We start from the raw sequence: 13,293 nt of genomic DNA, 5'->3' as shown, positions 1-13,293 counted from the left end.
TGGAAATATTTGCTTTTGGCCAGATTTATGTGGCTTCAACTGAAGACCTTGCCATTTTAAAAGCTCTCCCTGGGAAAAAATTGGGATGAATGGTTCCACAGAGAATTGAAGAGCAGCGGAAGTATATCCAACTGCCAACACTGTGAATTCGCCCATTCATCTTCATTTTCACATCACATCATGAACAACTAAACATCCGAGGAGACATTTCCATTTGCCCATCATCTAGGACACCGTCTCCTTGACCTTTTCAAACGGGGCATTTGGACTATTTTCCCCCGTGTTTTGAACAGTGTCCATCCAGTCATCAGTTTTCACCACCCCTCAGTGGGTAATTTCGCCAGGAGGAGCTTAGACACTCACTTCCACCATCAATGGAGGAGGGTGAAACGTACAGGTGCAACCCACATACGCAAGTACGTACGTACGTACGTACGAACTTACTTTTGTACATGTGTACGAAGATCGATCGACAGAACGAAGCGAGCGAGTGAGGGTGGAATCATGGAAAAGCAGCTTTCTTCCTGGAATCCCCATCCAATAACTTGTATTTTAACGGGGAGTTCATGATCGATCTCTCAGTTGGTACTTAATGCTCTCATGACACTTGCTTCTCCGAAAGGAAGTCAAACACTGATATTAGTGTTAATGTAACTTCATGTGAGTCAATATGTGAAACACATGTTTATCATGGGTTTTGGCAAACTTGATAGACTGATCAATTGGGAAGTGAAGGTAGGGGGAGGGATGAGCCTGTGAGCAATTTGCCCTGGTCTCGAGCTTAAGTGTATTGAAGAGCTTGAGTATCACAAAGAGGTTGCTAAAATATGGATGAGCCCTTTGGAAATTGAGACGCCCTATTGTTGGGACTACTCTCTGTTCTAAAAGGGCGGCTATTTTTGGGCAATGCAATTACAAAACAATTATTATCTTTGCTACCCGTCAGTCTGGTAGGGAAGAATAGTGACGATGGCGTTTTGGATAACTCCTGTTTGCCTTTATTTCATAGTTCATGTGGTACTAGGTACTCACTCTTACTTCAAAGAAAAAGTGCAATTCAGTGCATAAATGTCCGGATTTTGCTCTGACTTGGTGGAGTTGAGGTTGAAGTGGGCAACTAGTCCAATGAAAGCGAAGTCCCCGTCAGTTATCTGTCCATTGGGAAAGAAGGGGAGGGAGAAGGTATTGGTCTGCAATTATTCTCTGGAGAGTACTTTGACACAACTTTATCTTCGCTTTCTGCAATACCAACATTGGCTTTAGACTTTGCCTTTCTTATCATAGTCCCTTCTATGCGTAAATATTGGGACCCGAGGGCACAAAAGGCGTGTTAAAAAGAATGGCTGAGCTTGCTCGTCAAGTCTGAAACATGAAAGTCAGTCAAAGAGTGTCGTCACCCAAGCAATAACACCCCTCAATCTATTGGCATCCAATTCCAAAACATACTTACTTAACAAGTGGTGAGTATCATCATTGGCACATATTAGAATTACGGTTCAAGTTGATGATCGAGATGGCAAAGCTGGATGCTCGCTTCAGCAGTCCCGAGCGAGATCATTGCTTTTTCTGGGGACATTTTTATACTTTTGAATGTAGCGTCTTTGAGGTTAGTTTTTGCCCTCTCTCATCCCTCCCCCATCAGCCTCCCCCCTCCTTCCCTCCCTCCCTCCTCAACTCATACATTCGAAATGAACCCTGGAAGAATATCGCCTTCATTTCTTTCTCTCTGGCTCGGCCGCTGAAATGAAGGGAAAAGAGAGCCTGGAAATAAATGGGGGAGGAAAAAAAGGGAGTAGAAAGAAGAAGAAAAAGGGGAGACAGAGAGAGAGAGACAGAGAGAGAGAAACAAGAGCTGTGGAGAGTGCCATTGAACTTTTGTAGTTCTATCTATCCATGGCTTCTCATATTCATTTGCGGAAAGTACTAACATTCCTCGATCGTCTCTCTGGACTTGTTTTGGCATCAGATCGCTCTCGGCGTCACGACGATCGTCGATTTATTTATACGTCATGCAGACCACCACCAATCCAATGATATGATGATGATGATGATGATAGGTCGATGGATGGACGGATCGACGAAGGAAGAGAGCAAAACGAGCCTGTGAGAGCTAATTGTGGGCAGAAAACTTGATGATTGTGCTCGGGAATGTTATCAATTCTTGGACAATGCCGAGGTATTTCCTAATGAGATCGTCCTCGTCGTCTGTACTACGAGTAGTTCCAAGCACCTGCCCCGAGTTCTATCGGGCAGACTGTCAACGGACTGATTCCTCGGTCCCCAATCCCCCAATGACATATTCAGCATAGTTTTCAACAAACTCGTTTGGCATCATCGCTGCTTGATCTCAAATGCCAAGCAGGCAGACAGGCAGGCACACTCGACTTTTTCTTGGCCTTTGAGCAGAGTGCAAAGAAAGGACAAGAACTCCGAGATTCGGGCAGGCTTTCACTTTTCTTTAGAGACAATTTTGTCAGTTCTGGTCAATTGAACGAAGCATTCATTATCCCTAGGGCCTTTGCATGCACCAAGATTTGGACATTTTTTTGCCGCCAGAGGGCGCCTTATTCCCACATATTCATATTTCATATGCAAGGATGGGCGGATATGTGATAATCCATTGCTTGCTAGTTTGGATTTGGCTGGTCATTAGTTTAATGATTGCAAACATGTTTGTTTGTTCAGGCTCTCTCTCTCTCTTCTAAAGACATTGTTCATCTATCTGCTTTTGGTTTGAGCCACCTTTTAGGCCTGATGTACGTATGAAGTCAATTCGGTGATCGTTCTTAGAATTGCCCTAGATATCTTCTGGTTAAGAGCATTGAAACAAAACTTCGACATCTTGTCACACAGTGCTTCGCATGTACGTGGATGGAACAGGAGGAGGCCGAAAAAAATGCGGTTTGTACTTGACATGCCATAGTCGGGAGGAGAACTAGCAGCAACAACAACAGCAACAACAACTGATCAGATTTCGTAATCCTTGGCTTGTTTTCCATCCCAAGAACAGTCCTGCACAAGTAGGTACGTCAATCAGCAATTTTCAAAGTGCGCCCAGATTTATTACTTCCGTCGATGGAGAGAGCAAGAAATTGGCACAAAGGCGTCGCTCTCGATGAGTCAGCCAGGAGTGACTCTTCTTACGAATCACTTCAACATGTGCTTGCCTACCAGAGGGTGCATACTAGAGGAGCAGTAGCAGTACAGTACCTACAGTGCAGTCAGAGCACACACTAAAGCGAGCTCGAGATGCTATCAATCATCACAAAAGAGCGACAAGATCACTCGCTCTTTGTCGTAAACATTGACAACTTGTGAACGGAACAACAGACATCTTTACGACCTTTCTCCAAGAACAATCAGCAATGCAATACCTTCCTTCCACTTACGCCTGCCGAAGGAGGGAGGGGGGAGGGAGGGGGCGGTAACCACTTTTCAGTGGTACGAGCGTAAATGTCATCCAGATGGGGTCAAATCCTGGCTTCTCAACGATAACATGAGAGATATCACACATCCACATCGTACGTCAAAAAGACGCCCAATTCCCATGGGTTCACATCAATTGTCGCTGCCGGTCAGATTTCACCCTCAATCGATCCCCAATGTTTAGGGATTATCAAATGTTGGCGACATGTTTAGGGGTCTATCTAAGACAATCATCCTCCATACCAATAATCTATTTTGGCGGGTTAGATCGTTCTTTCTTAGACTCATTTATCAATGGCGGTCTATCAAATGAAAAAGTGACGTACTCGTTCGTACTTTGCAATGCATATTATTCTTTCCCGTATCGCATGGCTCGGACAACCCTAGTTGGCACTAATTCTATCCATGGTCCCAAGTGGGTAAACAATTGCAAATGTCGTTCTCGTTGTGGTTTTGATGGACGGTCGATCCGTCACGTGTTCAACCCGTGAAAAGCGTTCCCCGCCCCCCATCCCAAACCCGGTTGTTGGATTATTTGACATTTTCGCCGAGGACTTTGTAGAGTGAATATGCACAGATCTGCTCTTCGCAAGTTGTTGTTGTTGTTGTTGTTGTCGAGGCTGGATTTGCATTCCCGGGGTGATTTTACCTCTGTCAGAGCTTTCTCTTTAGAGCCGTCGTAAAAGGTCAAAGGGGGTTGGAAAGTGAAAGCTCGCTCTCCTTCTTTCTGTTATCCTTCTTTCCTTCAGTTTTGTTGCGCCAACAGTCCGAGTGTTCGGCGCAAACGATCGTTATCGGGCTCCCGAGCTATTCAAGCATGTTCCAAGCTCATTATCTTGATTACTCAAGAAATTTGCACCCACCAAACAACCAACCAACTAGCATTGGCAACCTCATTGGACATCCGATAACCAACTCTTTGGTTGTTGTCGTGGTCTCTTTCAATTTGGTCATGTAATTTTTGCATGACTAATACTACAACATGCTTCATCCAGGAAGACGTCTCGACGTGTCTTTCCGCGGAAAAAGCTCCTCTTGCTCACGATTCCAGTCCGTCCGCGGAAAGCCCAGACAGCAGTTTTTCCTCGGGATCTCCTCCATTCTGTAGAGGTTTGGACGTTATCTCTAGCTAGCTCTCTGGATGTGCACTATGTAGCATGTGCATGTGTGCCTGCGTGCGTGTATGTGTAAGTGTAAGTAGGCACATGCGTGTGTGTGTGTGTGTCGTCTGGCTTTGCGCACCGATCTGCAGACTGCTGAGCCGGAGAAGTGGTCCAGGATCAATTCCCAGCAAGGGAGTGAGTGCTCTATCCGCCCTGTGCGCACTGCGCACACGCCCTTATTTACGTACGTTCCAGAGGGCTTTGCTGGTAGGCATGAGCAGAGAAGCGCTGCGCTGTTCGTCCATAAGACTTCTTTCCTTTCCGCACATGAACATCAAGCAGGGTGATCGAATTGGGCGAGAACACACTGAGTTGCACTTTTTTTATGATGTGAATCGATGAGATAGCAAATAGTGCGGATTTGAGTTTTAGTAGTTTTTTTAGGATTGAAATGTGGTTCTTCAGATTCGTGTTTAAGAGTAGAAGGCAAAATTTACGGATTCAGCAGATATTGGACGAATAGTTTGAGGATGAGTTAGTGAAGCCGAATGGTCCAATAGGCAGGGCGACTAAAACAAGAATCTTCTCCCCAAGTCTTATGGGCTCAAAGCTCGGTGCCGGAATTTAACCTTTATCATTTGTGGGGAATACTTTTCCGTTGACTCTCCTAAGAAGCCTTATCTAAGACACCGACAAATTTTCGTCTAGAGTTCCAGATCAACCTTTTATACAGAATCCGTCAATTTTAATTCATCGTTGATGTTGTGATGATTGTAAGTGTTCCATTTTGAGGTGCCGGGGACTGTATTTGCAGATGGTGGTTGATCGTAAATTTCCTTGTCACATTTGGAAAATGGCACTTTTAGACGCAATCACCAATCTGATATGTTATGCATAATAAGAACAGGTATTTTTCCCGATGGCACGTTTTACCTTTCCATGAGGCTTAGTATGTAAATACAGTTTTAGATGATTGAACGAAAATCCGGCGTGCCTTTGAACGGCACCATGAAGAAGAAAAAAAGCTCAAATCAAAGCTTTTTCCAGATTATATTAGGCCACTCTGTTCGTCGGCAGAATTTGCGCTCGAGGGATGAAAGTCACCCTGAAAATAAAGCACGAACAGCCGGGACTTCTCGGCGATCGCATTGGGATTTGGGAGGATCGGAACCGAAACAGTAGTTGTGAAAGTAATGCCGAGAAGTGAAGAAGGGCGACAAGAGTGGAGGATATCTTTTTTTTAATAGTATAATTACTCGTCCAAGTGAACCTACCAGTGAAACGGAGCCAGCCCATCATCCCACGAGAGAGTATGGAAAGAAACGTCCATCGCCTTATTTGATCAATTTTGCATTTTCACCGGTGTTGAGCAATAATAGCGTTGCCTGATAAACAAAAGGCAATATTTGCGAAAAAAAGGTCGTAAAAGTGTTGTGTGCATTTCCTTCCTGTGATCCAGAGGAAGTAGTGAAGGTTTTTTTCCCCATTCATATCCATACAGGAAAAGTGTGCTTCAAGTGCGACAATCTCCATCAAAGAGAGAAAGAGAGAGAAAATTCATCATCATCATCATGATCATCATCATGATCACAGGCATTTAACACTTCCTTCCGATTTTAGACGCCATATTAGTCAGTGCAAATCTGAAGTGCAGTCAGCCATTGGCGAACAAGTGTTCTTCGACAAGCATGTGTTGACGTCAGTAATCCACCATCCACCATCTCACACACTTGGAAACGAGTGACAAGAACTCATGCTTCTGCTTCTTCTTGCACTTGAATGGGAAAATTGAAAGCATTGGGATCCGTAAGAGCCTTCGGGTCTAGGTCCGAGACAGTCCGCGTGAAAATCAACTTCTCAATTCCACAAAGAGCTTGAACTTGAGCCATGAGACCTTTTAGTAGTACCGCGCGAGTACTCATGTACGTGTGTTATGTATGACTGAACTCAGCTTGATATGACACCTGAGCTAGTATGCATTCGTTCTTGAAGAGTGACATGAGCCGGGTGAATCATGAAGACACGTTTCACTTTGCGGTCCAGGAGTCTCTTTTGGTTCCATTTCAAATCTAGCCTATGATTGAAGAAGGAGAGGAGGGACAGACAGAGGGGGGGCGGCTGACGGGGGAAACAGAGACAGAACAATAGATTGATAGATAGAAGCAGGCCAGGTTCATTACAAGATTATCATGAGTAACAAAACCAGTGGATTCAATCACCCTGGAGTCAAATTTGAAATCATGTCATGCTTTGGCAGGCAAATTTGTTCAAAATTGGAACCTCAGAGGTCTCTCGTCCGTTTCTCGGCGTCATTGTGAGTCAATCTTATCCTGAAGCCCTCTTCTGAGTTTAATTGATTGCTGCGTGCGTGCCTTACAGCCTTACGAGAGACCTAGTACCCTAGGACTAGACAGTAGGGATGGCTGCTGATCCCAAAAAGATAATTATTATGTTTCACGAGATCACCATTATCATCATCATCATCATGTGGATGTGCATGAGTTCGGATTGTTAGTTAGGGAAGTTGTGGCAGGAAAATGCCATTTTGGGTCAATGCACGGGAAATTTATGAGTGGTCAAAACGTTTCTGAGCACATCGAATTGATTCATGTGTTTCTATGTTTTGAGAGACATTTTTTTTGCCGTCAAAAGAGCAACAACTATTAAAAGTCAACCGCCGTCCACTGCATTCTTTACGGATGTACGGTACAGCAGGTCAACCGCCGTCCACTGCATTCTTTAGATGGCTTATTGCTTCGGGTGTTTTTTTCTTCTTTTCAAGTAAGATCAACCCGGACTTTGTTCGATCGATGAATTTCCGAGCTCTAATCTTGAGCTTGCTGGAGGGCTTTTATAATCTAGAGATACGTAGATAAATAGAGAGAGAGAGAGAGAGCTCTAATTTGCGGGCTTGGCGTGACAGCGAGACAGACGATACTAATCCAAACTTCCAAGTAAAGACGATAGACGCGTTGATAACGATAGCTCATATCTTTCATGTAACATTTTTGATCAGGTCTTTATTGAAGCCATGACCACACCCGCTCTCTTTTAGAATAACAAGAGAAAAAAGAGAAATCAACGCCATTACCTGAAATCAGGTTCGTGTCAATGAAGTTATGAATGATCCGAAAATCGATAATGCAAATGAAATTGAAAACGAAACCATTCGAAAGACTAACCTTTGATGAGAAATAGTAACAAAAAAAAAGAATATCGCATACCTTTTTGAAGCCCTCCCATGAAGAAGTAACGATAGCTTATCTGACGCACGCTGACGTCCAAACGGCTTAATAAAAGGCCTCGATTACCATTAGAAACCATCAAAAATGATAGCTGATGCCTTCTGTCCGGGGCCTATTACGACATGAGATTTAAATAGTCCTCGTTCATGTACATGGAGTGTCGACCCATCAGCCGATCTTTGGCTCTCTTGGAACGGTTTCTTTTGTCTTGACGGCCTGAATAGCAATGAAAACATGGCTCTTTTCTTTGGTCAGCTTTGCTTTGGCTGCTTTGAGCCTCGGGTTACAATCAGATCCGCTACCAAATGGTTGATATGCATATTAAAACTCAAGTCCACCGAGATAGCCCAGCTACGAAATGCTGCTAGTACCACAGAGTGGCCTCGTTTCAGTCTCCAAAAGCCAAATCATACTAGACAAGGCCTGGCGTTGATGGTGCTGTTTTCGGACGGAATTCGGCTTGGAAATTTGAAAACACCATCATCTTCGTGAAGCCCAAATGATATGATTTTTCGTCGTAGCTCTCGGCTAAACCGAATCGTTCCAAACTGGGATTGGACAACAAATTGGCGGGTTGCTTGTGGACTACACACTCACTCACTCACACACTCACTCACATAAAAAAAGGCAACCGAATAAAATGGCTTTGTTCCCAAGGAGAACCAATCGAACATGACATGATCAGAGCGGAGGGAGACAATGATAAATAAGAATACAACAAAAAACTTTGAACTTCCTGTCCAAAAAACAGAGCGCCCAGCCATCATCACTATTTTCTGATGAGTCTTTCTCACTTCTCTGGGTGTCGATCGTGTGAGTCGGACTCCCGATTCATGAGAGTTTTCAACCGACAACTCTGGTGGCTCACTAAAATGAGGCATGTTTCCGGATGTTGTTCGTTGCTCCTCTCTCCTCATATTCGAGAATCGTCATCGCCATGACAAGGCCAAAAAAGACGTGACCAACAGCTCTGCTGTACGGCCAAGGCGGGCTCCTCTCTCCTCATATTCGAGAATCGTCATCGCCATGACAAGGCCAAAAAAGACGTGACCAACAGCTCATTTTCAAATCGACAATCGTGATTCATTTTACCCCCTTGGACCTGGAACGGGTCAATCCTTCTTCTTGGGAGGCTAATGGTTTTGGAGCCAACCTTCCAGATCAAACCTACTTAAGTTTTAACGGGTCGTGATATTAGATCTACAGTATTATTAATGTGCTTGAGATCGGGTTCACTCTTTGGGGAGTGATATCGACTGACGGCTTGGTTGTCGGTGTTTGCCACATCGGAATTAAACTTGACAGCTGGGGCGCTTTGGGCGCGGGAAAAATCGGTAGAAACCCGTTTTCTCGACATTTACAACAGCCCAGGGAAACAAATTGGGCTCTCAATTTTAGGAATGTCACGACGATAACGTAACAAGGACTGCGCACAACAGCAACGCCATCAAAGAACCGGAATTTGATATTCTCAGTGTTGGAGTTTTCCACATGCTTCCAATTGCAAACCAGGCCAAGGGAGGCCTGCCTACTCAAGAGCTTCCCATTTCCCATTCTTGCTCAGAGGCCAAGCTCATAATGAGTGAATGCCTTCCTCGTCTCAAATGACGGTTCTGGAGCACCAAAAAGCACTTGTGACAGAATTGAAGACATTTTTGATGAACTTTTTCCGGCCAGGAAAAGTACGCCAACGTCGTCCGCCATTTCCCTGCTGCCCGAATGAACAAAGGACTCAGGTGCTGCTGGCGTTGTGAGCGCTATGGACTATGCAAATCAATAACAGAGGGTCTGCCATCTACATCTGTAGAGAGCCCTTAATGGCGTCCATTAGGGGAGAGAAGGTAGTTTCAAATTGGACTCCCCGCCCCGCTATGGGGTTGTGGTTACACCGTGTGGACTATTTACCCACGCATTATAGTATGTGCTACCTGACGCCATCGATCGATCCATCACATAAAAAAAAACCCCTACCAAAGACAAGAGTTGCCCCGCTCCGTTGTTCCCGCTAGAGGGCGTACGGTGGAAAAGATACGTGTATTTCATGGATGAACTCTCTTTTTTTGGGAGTCCAACATTTGTTCAAGATTACTTCATGATGTCTTGAAGACTTCAATAGAGGAGCGAGGGAATATTTTCTTTTCGTGCGTGAACAAACTGTCGTTTTGTTTGCTTGCTCCTCGAGGTTGGGTTGATTTTGGTTCTCAGCCTTGGCAGACTTGAGACATTTCTTTTCCTATCGGAGCGGGAGAAGTGTAAAGATTATTTAGAAGCGGTTCAACGGGTTCAACCGCGCCACGGACTCCCATCAGTCATTCAGGCCATGGAGACGCTATGAGGATTTAATTGCCCTAAAATGAAGCCTCAATCTCTCGCCCAGCAACGCGTCAAGTCCTCCTTGGATTGAATTCATGAGCAATGTTCATTATGAACTGCTGTCATTGCTGCTGCTGCTGCTGCTGCTGCTGGGGTAGATGATGTCGATCCTTATGAAAGAACGAGGGATCTGCCACGAAAATTGCATGCATATAACTCGCTTGATGGATGATAATTATTCTGGCCTCTCCATCCATCCATGTGGTCGGACTCAAGAATGGCCAAGGCTCAACCCGGGATCGGTGGGCTCTACATTCAAAGCCAAAACATGTAACCTCAGTGAGGATCCTGACAGCCAAAGTGGCCCTTGTCAGCGAACTAAAAAGCAAAACTCTGGCAGTTACTTGCTCCCGAAGCCGCCGAAATAGAATACCACAGCTAGCTGGAATCATTCATAAGAGGTCTCGTCTGCGTTAGCTCCTAACGTAAGATAATTTGAGGATCGTTGAACCAAAAAAAGGTATCATCACATGTAATATTTCAACCAAGAAACCTTGGAATCACAACACATTTTTGAAAATTGGGAATCTGCATGCATTTTTCTAAATGTAATATTCCCTTTTTTGGCAGTAGAAAAAAAATAGCATTTTTCCCCCTGGTATTCTAAGACATTAACAATGGACACGAAGCCCATCTATGCCATGGAAGTGATGTTGCCAGACCTACCATCCGTCAGCTTGGCAATATGGCTTATTATGAGAACGAACGAACGAACGAACACGTCGTACGTACTCACTTGGTTGGTTTCATTTCTGTTCACTTTGATAATGGGGTAGCCGCAATGGAGGGTAATTAGTCTTACCGGTGGAGAATGCCGACTAAAATAGGAGAAAAATATGACATATCGCTCGAGATTCATTTTCCCCGCCGCGAGGCCCAAAACCTAATTCTCCTTTTTCCCGGTAAGAGGGGACCAAAAAATACCCCGCACATTTCAAAGACACTTTGCCTGTACAACGTAAAATTGAGAATAGAGAGCTTTGTGGCGAGCTTCTTAAGAGGTAGGTGTGGGGGATGTTCTGCAGTAATCCCTCGCTAAAACACCGCATGCACACCCACCCACGCACACACCCTTGGGGTTTAGTAGCTACGTGCGATTGGAATGCTTTCCTTGAAGGGTCCATTGAAGCAGAATTGAGCCCGGATACTTCATTGTTGCCAGCTCTCTCCAACTTTTCCTCCTGAACTTCTGGAGTGAGGAGAAAGAAAGTGAACTCGCTGGAAGGAGTTTGTTCTGTAGCAGTCTGTGAAAAGGCCTCCCCTGCTCCTGCATGGGAGCTATTGACCAAGACGTATCAAAGCGTATTATGAAAGATTCAATCACCACTATCCACACAAAATCCGGCCAGAGCAGCCAAATTTTGGAGGACAATACCACCTTTGGACAGACTTGAATGAGCACGAATTAGTCGCACTTGTTTCAAAGCAACAAAGACCTTTGCCAAACCCTCAAATCGCAATTTGGCTTCATCCATTGAAAACAACGAATCTTCATAGGTATAGTCAAGAAGTCCACGCTAGTAAGTTGGTAACCTAGTATTGTCAACCCAATTTGAGATTTGTAAAGAAAACCTGACGAAGGAGGGGAAAAAGAGGGAACTTTTTTTTTGGGAGCAGAAAACTTCCGTCTGATTTGAGGGGAGCCTCTCGCCGTCTTCAATCATAACAAACCTTGATGAACTCGCGCACACGATTCTCTTTTTTTTTCCTCACTCCATTTTCTCAATCCGGCTGGATTCGATAGGTTGCCTGACTCTGGCAAATCTAGGGAAGTGACGCAATTAACGTCAAATCACCAGGAAACGGAACGGAAAAAGACGGAGCTAAAAATACAATTCAAAGCAAAGGAGCCGATTGATTCTCAATTATCCTTGGCTTAAGTTTGCATGAACAAAGATCTACGTACGTTCTATATGTTGTGTACGTTCTGTGATGATCCGTGGTCGAGTGATCAAATGCAGTGGTTCCTGCCGGATCAAGCTGCCACATGTGTGTGCGTATTGTCAGTTAGGTATTGATGCATTACACGAATGGAGGTTTTGGCAGCCAGATAAGGCTTGCTTGGTAGTTTTGCTGCCATTACTCCCTCTCATAATGATAGCTCAATGCAACTCAAGGGGTCATAAATAAGGTGGATAAAGATCGCGTTCCTATTCAGGGGGAGGGCCATTTCACAGGTGCGAATGAGATGATAAAAAGAGGTCTCTTTTGGCGAAGGTACACTCTTCGGGCACTCTTAAATACCCCAAAGTGTTTTATGGACTTTTAAAGTGGGGTGCTAATGAAGTGCCCTTCCAGTTGACGAGAATTCCGGACCTCGAGACGCCAAGACGGTGGTAGCTGGATGATCAGGTTTCCGAGGTTTTGGGGGCGATTTCTTGATTGGCAATTAACCTTAGAGGTGTCATATTATTAACCGAACCCAGGATTTTTTTTTTCTTCCTGCTCTCTCTCTCTCTCTCTCTCTCTCTCTCTCGCTCGCTCCGCCTCTTTATCCTGAAAGAGATCCTTTTTCACCTTTAAGTCGTTTCTTTCTTTGTATTTTCGAAACACTCAAGCTCGCAAGAGCGGAAGGGGTAAATAAATAAAGCGTCTCAATTTACGGCATTGGACACTGGGTCGAGAATTTATTTCATGCCCCCCCCCTCCCTTTTCTGACTCGCAAAGCAACAAAATACAACAGTTCTCGTCAGAGGGAGAGAATGGGTGAAATAGCTGGATCAGCATCCCCCGCCCAAAGAACTGCTAAAGCCACGAAATCCACGTGAGGTCGTCCTAGTTCGGGGATTTTTATGGGTTGAAAACCCTCGTCACATCGATTGAATCTCGCGATTGATTCCGACGTTTATGGCGCAGCTCACTTTGTTTACATTGTGTGCTTCTGTGGACGTTTCTCCCACGGCCATTTTATCCCGTCGTCGTCGTCTTTTTCTCTTGCTTTTTTGCTTTTCATCAAAATTTGCAAGTCTAATCTCAATCAAAGTGCTAACTTGAGACTTTAAGACTCTGGGGGTCCGAAACAACCGCACCAAATCTTCTTTTAGGGGGAAAAGGGGGGACAGGAATCTCATTTTCTAGGCGAGGCATGAAGTTCATTCCACCCAAAAGTTTCCCCATGGCTTCACAAGAGAAAGGGGAGGGGGGGG

At 44.7% G+C, this 13,293-nt stretch overlaps 1 protein-coding gene and 1 long non-coding RNA gene across 3 annotated transcripts in view; one reads left to right on the top strand and one right to left on the bottom strand.

Annotated features, from left to right (window-relative positions):
* Positions 1-5,426: 5,426 nt before the first annotated feature.
* The window catches only part of LOC131893193 (protein sickie-like), a 17,215-nt gene continuing 9,348 nt past the window's right edge, over positions 5,427-13,293 (top strand). The window contains exon 1 of one of the 2 annotated variants that reach the window (XM_059243163.1): positions 5,427-6,335. The gene's annotated coding sequence lies outside the window, so the exon portion shown is untranslated. Of the gene's footprint in view, positions 6,356-13,293 lie in introns of both variants that reach the window. The other variant, XM_059243162.1, reaches the window with a different exon arrangement.
* The window catches only part of LOC131893194 (uncharacterized), a 4,211-nt gene continuing 986 nt past the window's right edge, over positions 10,069-13,293 (bottom strand). Inside the window, exons 2-3 of the long non-coding RNA XR_009374650.1 lie at positions 10,884-12,643; positions 10,069-10,396 (exon numbers count right to left, since the gene is read on the bottom strand). This is a non-coding gene — a long non-coding RNA (uncharacterized LOC131893194). The remainder of the gene's footprint in view (positions 10,397-10,883; positions 12,644-13,293) is intronic.

Source organism: Tigriopus californicus, chromosome 2 (assembly GCF_007210705.1).
Source record: "Tigriopus californicus strain San Diego chromosome 2, Tcal_SD_v2.1, whole genome shotgun sequence".
NCBI classification, from domain to species: Eukaryota; Metazoa; Arthropoda; class Copepoda; order Harpacticoida; family Harpacticidae; genus Tigriopus; species Tigriopus californicus.
Note: the sequence above shows the minus strand (reverse complement) of the source record. Positions and strands in the feature narration are given on the sequence as shown.